The following is a 9,885-nucleotide window of genomic DNA, read 5'->3' as shown; positions in this document are numbered from 1 at the left end:
ACACATTTTCCTCTAACAGAGGTTTATTGGTTGCTTTCTATTTCTCCTTATTTTCTTTGAATTTATAGCATCTTCTTCTATAGCCTGTCTAATCTAAAGCAAAGTTACTTTTCTTAATCCAGGAATAAGAACTTGTGGACTATGAAATCTATTTCAATTTTCAGAAGATTTCTGGAATCTTCTAACTGAAGCCAAGAGCAAAAATAGAAAGTTAAATGGTGGGCATTGGATCAAAGACCAAATCTTCTTCCAGAATTCATTTTTCAGTACCATATTAGACAGCTCATATTCAAATACACTTCTTTAACACCCATTTTTTTAAAAAAATTCAGAATGATTGCTAAAATTAGCAAGGTCAAAACCTCTTGCTGCTTACGACAAAATTGACCTAGTTAATGTTAAGCCATAGTTTTTAATCTATTCCATTTCATCCCTTCTATCTAACAAAAAGTAATTTGGCAACACTGTTTAAAACTATATCTCCCACTGTGAATATTAAATTGTTACAACAGAACGTAATTTGTAAGAAAGGGCACATCTGCGCTCAGATTTAATTAGAGCATTGTCTAGAACAAGGTTGTGTAAGAAGATTCTCTTTGCAGACTTCCGGTGACGAGATATGGGCGAACGGAGGTGCTGAAGCTTGCTCTGGGTTTCATGCTATCTCCTCTTGCTGTTGGAGTGACTCTTAGGGGTGCACGCATCTTGCAGAAAAGTGTGCCAGTGTGGGGAGATTCAAGTCATGGTGTGGAAAAGGAGATTCTCATCGCGACGTAGAGAAACCCTGCGGAGACCGACAACAAGAGACTGTCAGCAATGGCGGTCCTAAAGCCTTGATCATTGCATACAAGAGGAAGCGAGTGAGTGACAGATTGTGGTGAAAGAAGAGTGCGAGTGAAAGAATTTGCGATCTTGATTGACCGTTGAATATTGGAGTATCTTAGTTGGAGCGAAGCCCGAAAACAGCGGCCAAAGCAGATACGAGCGGCGGCGAAAGCAAAAGTGCTCGTGAGACGGAAGAGGGTAAGGACGCGAGCGATCGGACAGAGAAGATAAGAGAATCGGAGGGATCTGAGAGACGGATAATAATTGGGGGAGAAAAAAAAAAGAAGAAAGAAAGAACAATAATTTAATTTAAGGGAACTTTGAAGGATTTGAATTGTGGACTTTGGGGGAAATTGGAAGGACAAATTTGAGATGGGGGAAGACTTGAAGAAAGGAATTAAACTACAACTTTAAATATTCCACGAACAAAATTGAATAATTTACTAGTCTCCGTTTGGATTATTGGACTGGAGCTGTAGTAAGTGAAGAAGATTTATTAAAGAAAGAGACTATTTGAATCTAAAAATTGACTTGTTAAACTTTCAAATGAAAGGAGAAACAACTACAGCGGAAAGTGTGGTGAGATAGTGAAATCAGAGACATTACTCAGCAACTCTGTACTTCTGGTGCGCTCGGTGAAGGAATCTTGAAGAACTGAACAATTATATTAAGACACTTTAAGCATTTAAATTTGCGGATTGTAACAATTATTTCTTGACACCAACTTAACTGATTTTTGCATGTGGTAAATGTAATTTATATATATTTAACTGATACATGTAATATTGTAGTTTATATTTGGTTATAACACACATAAAAAGGGAGGTGATAATTAATTATTTAGGTATTGGTATTCGATTATAGGCGTTGAGTAGATTGAATTAATTGTGATTATTATAGATTAACTAATTAATTATTGTATCGTAAGGTTGATATATCTATATTTAGATTTGTAAATATTTGAAATATTATTTTATAACACTATTTTGAGATTTGGGATTCTATAGTATTTATAGATATACAGGTTAATATTATTTAAATTTAAATAGAGGAATTTGATATATTATTAAGAATTATAAATCCAGATATTTGATTTAGAAATTAGCTGTAAAAGTGTTCTGGAAAACATATATATATTGATAACAAGAGGTTAATCCTGTAACATATCATATTATTTAGTGTAGTGGCCATTTATAGTTGATATTTCTTAACAATGAATGTTAATTTGGGACAACATATTTAATATAATACAAAAACAAAAACAAATTTTACAAGAAATGACTTCCATCATTAATACAACGCTTAAAACTGGAAAGAAGACTTCTTCAATACAAACAACTTCAATGCCATCAACCTCAGTGATGGCACAAAAGACAATTGAAGAAACTTTATCTGGAGAAAAACAACCTATCATCACGAATGCCAATATTCAATCAACCCTTCTTACTTTACAAGAGTCGGTTGGCCTATAAACTTAAAAAAGAAAAACAAAAAAGATTGATTTACCAATTAATAGTTGAGAATGGGGATGCCCAACAAGGGATAGAACAGAAAAAAGAAATTGCATGTAATTTTTTTGAAGATCTTTATAAAAAGGAGGTAAATGAGGATATGATAAGAAACTATTTGGGTATTACTAAAGATAAAATAATTAAGGAGGAGAGGAAGGAAATGTTAGAAATATTATGTGGCCCAAGTTAAAAGCAGCAATAGAAAACAAAAAGGACAATAAAACCCCAGGACCTGATGGGATACCAGGGGAACTTTATAAAAAAATAGGAGAACAAATAAGACCTCTCATGGTGGAAGTATATAATGAGGTCCTACTAGCAGCAAGAATGCCGGAGTCATGGAAGGAGATATTGATATCGCTGATTCCGAAAGAAGGTTCAGATTCACTACATATACAAAACTATAGACCAATTTCCCTGTTAAATACTGATTATAAAATATTTACTATAATTATAGCAAATAGATTGAAAAAAATATTGAATGAATATATACATAAAGCTGAAAACGGATTTCTTCCTAATAGACAAATCAGGAATAATTTAAGGATAGTATTAAATGTTTTGGAATACTACGAAGCCCACCCAGAAAAACAAATAGCCCTTGTATTCTTGGATGCACAGAAGGCCTTTGACAATTTAAATTGGCAATTCAACGAATTTACAATATGAATCTAGGCACTAAGTTTGAAAACATCGTGACTACAATTTATGATTCACAAAAGGCGAATATTATAATTAATGGAGAGTACACGCGCTCAATAAAAATAGAGAAAGGAGTCAGGCAGGGATGTCCATTATCCCCCTGCTCTTCATATTATCTTTGGAAACATTGCTTACATGAATTAGACAGAACCCAGGAAGAAAAGGACTAAAAATTAAAAAAGAAGAATATAAACTCTAGTCATTTGCGGATTATATGGTATTTTTCATAGAGGAATCAATTGAAATAGGTCAAGAATTACTGAAAGAGTTAGATCAATTTGGGGAAGTTGCAGGACTTAAAATTAATAGGGAAAAAATGAAATTAATAACTAAAAATTTAACAGAAAAACAAAAACTAAATTGGAGAGGATAATGGGATTACAAATAGTAAAAAAAGTTAAATACCTAGGAATTTGGTTGATGGCTCAATGCAAAACTCTAATAGAAACTCTAATGGAAAATAATTATAATAAATTATTACAGCAAGTTAAAAAAGATTTAGAGATATGGGTTAAATTGCAAATCTCCTTAGGGAGGATTGCCACTATAAAAATGAATATTCTTCCCAAATTTATTTACTTATTCCAAATAATACCAATAAAAATATATAAAAATTACTTTGTGGAACTTAACAAGATAATCACCAAATTTATCTGGCAAGGGAAAAAACCGAGGATAAACCTAAAGGCAATGCAAGATATGAAGAGCAGGGGAGGTATGGCACTCCCAAATTGGGAATTATATTATAGTGCAGCCTTCTTACTCTGGTTGAAAGAGTGGGTAAATCTGTCGAATAAAAGGATCTTATTTTTAGAAGGCCATGATTTACAGAGGGGATGGCATGCATTTTTATGGGACATTGGGAAAATTAAGCAGAAGTATTTCCACAGACATATAATTAGAGATTCCTTATTGGCTAACCAGAACAAAATAAAAAAAAAACATTATTTAAAAATCCCAATTTGGATCTCAACGATGGAGGCGATGATACATCCAAACAATCTAGATCTTAATAAAATGATAAAATACAAAGACCTTCTTGATGCGCAAGGGACTTTAAAATCATGGCAAGATCTCCAAGAATAGGGGCTACAAGTAGACCGGTGGGCTTACTTGCAAATTCAAAATAGATATATCCAGGACAAGAAAATTTTTGGAATTTATACTAAGACACAACAAATAGATAAAATTTTATTAGGTCCAGATAAAAAAAAAATAACTAAATTTTATAATTATTTACTAGAGACGGAATTAGAAGAAGAAGTAGTCAAAGGCAACATGATAGCTTGGAGCAGAAACATAGGACGTAGCATTACATTATTAGAATGGGAAAAGGTTTGGACAAGAAATAATAAAATTACAAGATCAGTAGCATATAAAGAAAATGCCTATAAAATGTTTTATAGATGGCATCTCTCACCGTTGAGAATAGCAAAAATGTCTCCTAACATGAATCTGAATTGCTGGAAATGTAAAAAGAAACAAGGAACATTTTTTCATAGGTGGTGGTCCTGCACTGAAGCCTAAAGATACTGGCATAGAATAAAAAAATGGTTAGAGGAAATAACGGCAGAGCAAATTGAATTAAAACCAGAATTCTTCCTATTGGGGATATTTAATAGACAAATTCCTAAAAGTGTTAAATATATAATACTGCATATTCTTACTGCAGCCAGAATAACCTTTGCAGTGTTGGAAACAAGCAGATATTCCAACAGAGGAGATGGTTATACAGAAGATAACAGCTTGTGCAGAGATGGACAAGTTAACCTTAGCACTTAAGGAAAAAGAAACATCAGAATATTATAGAAACTGGGAATGCTGGTATGATTGTATAGAACAAAAATAGAAAATATATTAGTAAATAACGTAAAATGTAAATCATAATTATATATTCGCAATAAGATGTATTTGTAAATGTATCACCAATATTGATAACGAACAAGGAACCATAGACTGTCGATAGTAGAATTGTTAGTTTTTTAATCATTTCTTCTTTTCTATTTCTTTTCTTTCTTCTTCTGTGTGTTGTGTTTGTTTGATATTTTGGGTTTGTAATCAATAATTATTATTTTTTTTTAAAAAAGAAGATTCTCTTTGCAATACCCAACAGATTCCTTATCTTAACCAAGTTATAATTAAGGAGCTGATACTCTGTAATGCAAAGCATCAATGTTTAGTAGGAATCATCTTCAGTTAAAAGAATGACTGTAAGACTCATGTACTCCCCATATGAATTCTTAGTAAACTGTATATGGCTCAGTTGAAAGAGTAATTTTCCAGGCTCAATTGAAAGGGTTGATTATAAAGACTACATATTGCCTTACTAAGCAGGATAGAAAGGTTCTGCTGAAAGTCCTGTTTTGTATAAAGTAAGAGAAGTGATGGTGGATTATAAAATATATTTTTTAATATGTAGCCCTAGGTTGTGGAATACATTGCCGCTGGAGGTATACTTGGCCCACTCCTCTTGATATTTTGGAAAGCATGCTAAATTTCACCCCACAACTTTTTTTTCCAGTAGACTTTTGACCTGGAATGAGGAACTGTAGGCAACCATCCAAGATTATGATATTTTTCTAATGTGGGTGAATTAATTAGTGTCCCATTCTATTTTACATTTTGACCAAAGTCTGTGGATTGGGGATAATATGCCAATATGTGAAATAAATAAACGAACAGATGGGGTAATTAGAACTGTGAAAGCTGTTTCGTTTTTTTACAAAACCTCTGAAATCTACTGACTGAAGCCAAATGCAAAAATAGAGGATATCCATAGAACAGAACATTACATAGCTCTGAGTTGAACTGTGGTGTCCTTGGTTATTTCCTTGCAGAGCTTTAATTACCTGATAAGGTAACATTATCAGTTCTGATGAATATGGGGGTCAACTGAGAAAGCCTATCAAAGACAACATAATGTTGCTTTTGCCATACCATTTTCTCTATTCTTTACACCCCCAGGCTACAATGTATAATCTTACTTTATCCTATCTTTCCACATCTGATAACTAAAGTTTACAGAGAGTTTATGTTACAATAAATCTAATAAATAAATAAGTCCTAAAGATATCAGGAAGCTTTCTTAGTTAACATAACAATGTTAGAATGATTGGCTTATCATCAGTCGCTGCTCTGAACAACCATTTTGTTGAGATCATTCAGGCTTACTGAAAATGGTCACCAATCCTACTTCATGCATGCAGTTTATCTTTTTTTCCTGTCAGGCTGTACTTTTCCGTAAATTTCCTTAAATAAATAAATGACTCATGTGAGAACGAAGTGCAACTATACTCATCCCACCCCGGAAAACAAATAGGCAGAATGGTGGGGGGGGGAACTGGAATAAATAGTGGTTGTACAATGAAACAAACCCAATTCTTGATATGTTATAGTAATTAAAATAAACTAAATGTTTATTTAGTTAAAAAAGCTAGTTGATGGGGGAGACAGAAGAAAAGACCCATATGGTATCATTTGGTATTAGTGTAAATTGTTTTAATCCTTAAACTTGTCATTCAAACTGGATCATCTTGAAATCTGCTTTTTCATCTCATTTTTAAGCCAGTAAATTTTTTTATAAAAAGTTCCCATAAATTGATTAGTTTGAAAGGTTTGATGGCCACAGCAAGAAGAGAAACAGGAAAGTGGAAGAGGGTAAAGGGTATTTTTCTGCAAGGTTTGAATAATAGTTAATGTGATAGCCAGTTTAATCTAGTGCAGGGGTAGGGAAACTTGGCACTTCTATCACTTATGGACTTCAACTCCCAGAATTCCTGAGTGAGCCATAAAGGTTCCTTATCCTGGCCTACTGGTTTTTCAGTTGTGGGAAATCAATTTTTGACTTGAATGGACTGTTTAATATACAAATGTAGGACATATAAAGAATATAAATATTCCTACATTTGTATATTAAACAGTCCCATTCAAGTCAAAAATTGATTTCCCCCACAACTGAAAAACCAGTAGGCCAGGGATAGGGAACCTTTTATGGTTCACTCAGGAATTCTGGGAGTTGAAGTCCATAAGTGATAGAAGAGCCAAGTTTCCCTACCCCTGATCTAGTGGTTAAGGCACCAGGCTAGAAGCCAAGAGATTGTGAATTCTAATCCTGTCTTAGAAAAGTGGCTGGTGACTTTGGACCAATCATTCTCTCACAGCCCAACCTACCTCATAAGGTTGTTGTTGTCGGGAAAATTGGAAAAGGAAATAATAGTGTGTGTGTTCACTGCCTTGAGTTATTTTTAAGAATAATAAAGGCAGGAAGTAAATAAATACAATCTATGGCGTAGCAGAAATCTATCTTTCCATTCTTTTTGAAACCAATATAAGATAACTAACCCAGCCAATTCCTGCTGTAATTATAAGCCTTGTTTGAACACAAACTGAGGGTTTATTTTCAAGAAAACCAAGGGATTACTCGGATTTATCTCAAAAATAATACTTTACCTTAGCCCATCTAATGGGTGTCACCAAAATCACACTTCTTATCATAGCAAGTTTTCTGGTATAAGACTGAGAAAACTGCAGCAGTGGCCAAAGTATTTTAAAGATTTTGGAAAGCCCAGAAATAACATATTAATCTGAAAGTTCCCTTCCATCCTACATCAATGTGTTTTATTTACTTCATTGTGAATATTTGGAGAAATCTTGGAAAAAATAATCAAGTAATGGGTTGACAAGCACTTAGAAAGGAATATGATGATGCTAAAAGCCAGCACAGATTTTTCAAAATAGATAATGGCAGACAAATCTTTTTATCCAGTTAGTTTTCAAAAGAGCAACTAGATCAATAAACCAAAGGAATGATGTAGATATTGTACACTTAGACTTCAGCAGGGCTTACAATAATGTTGACCACTACTTCCTTCTTGATAAAATAGAATGATTTGGGAAGGATGGTTCCACTATCAGATGAATTCATAATTGGTTGAACAACCATACCCAATAAACAAATCTGTATCTACATGAAGGAGTTGGTTCTGTCTTAGATTCAGTGCTCTTTGATGTTTTCATACATGACCTAGACAAGAGTATAGAAGGGCTGTTTGTTAAATTTGCAAATGACACAAAATACCAGGGGATGGGGATTGCTAATACTTCAAAAGACGGCTCCGGTTTTCAAAATCCCTTGTTATGGAAGGGAAAGAATGCAAAGAATAGCTACAAAAAGGTCGAGAGGCCTGAAGGCTATGAAGAATGGTGAAAAGAATTGGGTATTGTTTTGGCATAAAGAAAAATAATAAGGTGATAGCAGTTTTTCAATGGTGAAGGACTGTCACAGGGAAGAGGATGTGGATTTATTCACCATAGTGCTCAAGGATTGATCAAGAATCAATGCATGGAAGATAAACCAAGGGAAATTCAAATCTAAAACAAGGAAGAATTTTGTAACTGTGAAGTCTGTTAAGTGGTGGAATAAACCTACCTCTGGAGTTGAGGGTTTTCCAACACTGGAAGTTTTCAAGCAAAGGTTGGGCAGCAATTTGTCTAAGATGTCTGAGTATTCCTCCTTTAGGCAGGGGATTGGACTTCCTTCCAATCTTACAATTCTTGTTCTGTCACAAGTATAATGGTTCAGCAAGTAGAAATGTTGAGATATTTTTTAGAAATCTATTTTAATGGATTAGTTTGATTGCCTCAGATAAAAATATCGATCTGGTTATTTGAACTCTACTGTAGTTTAGATAGGGATTCCCCTCTTGAAATTCATGGGGCCCCAAAGCCTGCTGGCTTTTAGGAAGGCAATTGACTTTTTAATTGATTTTTCTTAACTCCTTGGAAATTGCCCAGAATTATTGGCAAGCAGGCAGGCTTAGAAATTAATTAAGTAAGCAAATAAGCAAGCATGTGCCATTGCCTCCCTTTAAAAGAGTCCTGACTGTGGGATACTCTCCTACTATGACGTGGAGAAAAGCTTTTGCTGTTTTTTTAAAATAAACATTTTTTTCAGGAAGAAAAGATTAATAGGGACATGGCGACATCCCTGGAAGGGGTGGAGTCAGTTTTCCCATTTGGGGGCCTTCAGTGGGTCTGGTAAGTGGGTCTGGAGACGTATCATACCTCTTACAGTTCTCATTTTGAAAGAAATCAGCCCATTGTCTCTTGATGTTTTCCTACTGAATTTCAGCAGCAGGAAGAAATGTGGCAGGCCCTGGGGGGTTGCAGAAAAAATGATAGTAAGACCATGTGTGGCTTGGTGACAGTTGATTGCTCAACCTGTTCTAAAAGATAAAGGCAAACTACAAACATTTTCAGTATTAAGGAAACCATCTGTATTCTAAATTGCCTTATTCCTGCTTTCGATAGCTTATTCCCTGGGTTCAGAGATGCTTCACCTGGCTAACAGATTAGGACATTTTGCACAATTCACAGAGTACTACATTTAAACTAGTTGATCTTTATATACTTATGTTGCGGCAATGAAAGCAACTAGAACTTTAACTGACCTTGTTAAGTGTCCACTGGGTGAACAACTCTCATGACTTGCAACCATAATAGGCAGGAGACATTATAGTCATAGGTGGAGGATTACCTGTATAGTTAGCCCAGAAGAAATTGATTAACTTTATGCAAATTGGTACTTATTTGCATAAAAGGTTTGAACTAAAGCCAAATTGTTTTGAGTACTGTACTTTATAAAGAGAAAAAACAGTGTTTCCCTATTTCAAATTCTGGGGTATTTCTTTTCCATTTATTTGGGCGAGGCATATACATTACACTGTGTTAATAAACTGCCCCTGTATTTCATTAGGAAGTTGAAGGGGAAAACCCAGTGGCCACAGAATATAATTGGAAAGGTAGAGCAGTTAGAAGGTGTGGGTTTTGTACGACCTCTAGTGGACAG

The 9,885-nt window shown here is 34.4% G+C and overlaps 1 long non-coding RNA gene across 1 annotated transcript; it reads right to left on the bottom strand.

Annotated features, from left to right (window-relative positions):
• Positions 1-517: 517 nt before the first annotated feature.
• LOC148124183 (uncharacterized) lies at positions 518-9,576 on the bottom strand. Its single transcript, XR_015740132.1, has 3 exons — positions 9,488-9,576; positions 9,102-9,192; positions 518-784 (listed from the first exon to the last, which is right to left on the bottom strand). It is a non-coding gene; the product is annotated as an uncharacterized LOC148124183 (long non-coding RNA).
• Between the last annotated feature and the right edge of the window lie 309 nt (positions 9,577-9,885).

Source organism: Pseudonaja textilis, chromosome Z (genome assembly GCF_049901715.1).
Source record: "Pseudonaja textilis isolate UNSWEBS1 chromosome Z, rPseTex1.2, whole genome shotgun sequence".
In the NCBI taxonomy this organism is placed as follows: domain Eukaryota; kingdom Metazoa; phylum Chordata; class Lepidosauria; order Squamata; family Elapidae; genus Pseudonaja; species Pseudonaja textilis.
Note: the sequence above shows the minus strand (reverse complement) of the source record. Positions and strands in the feature narration are given on the sequence as shown.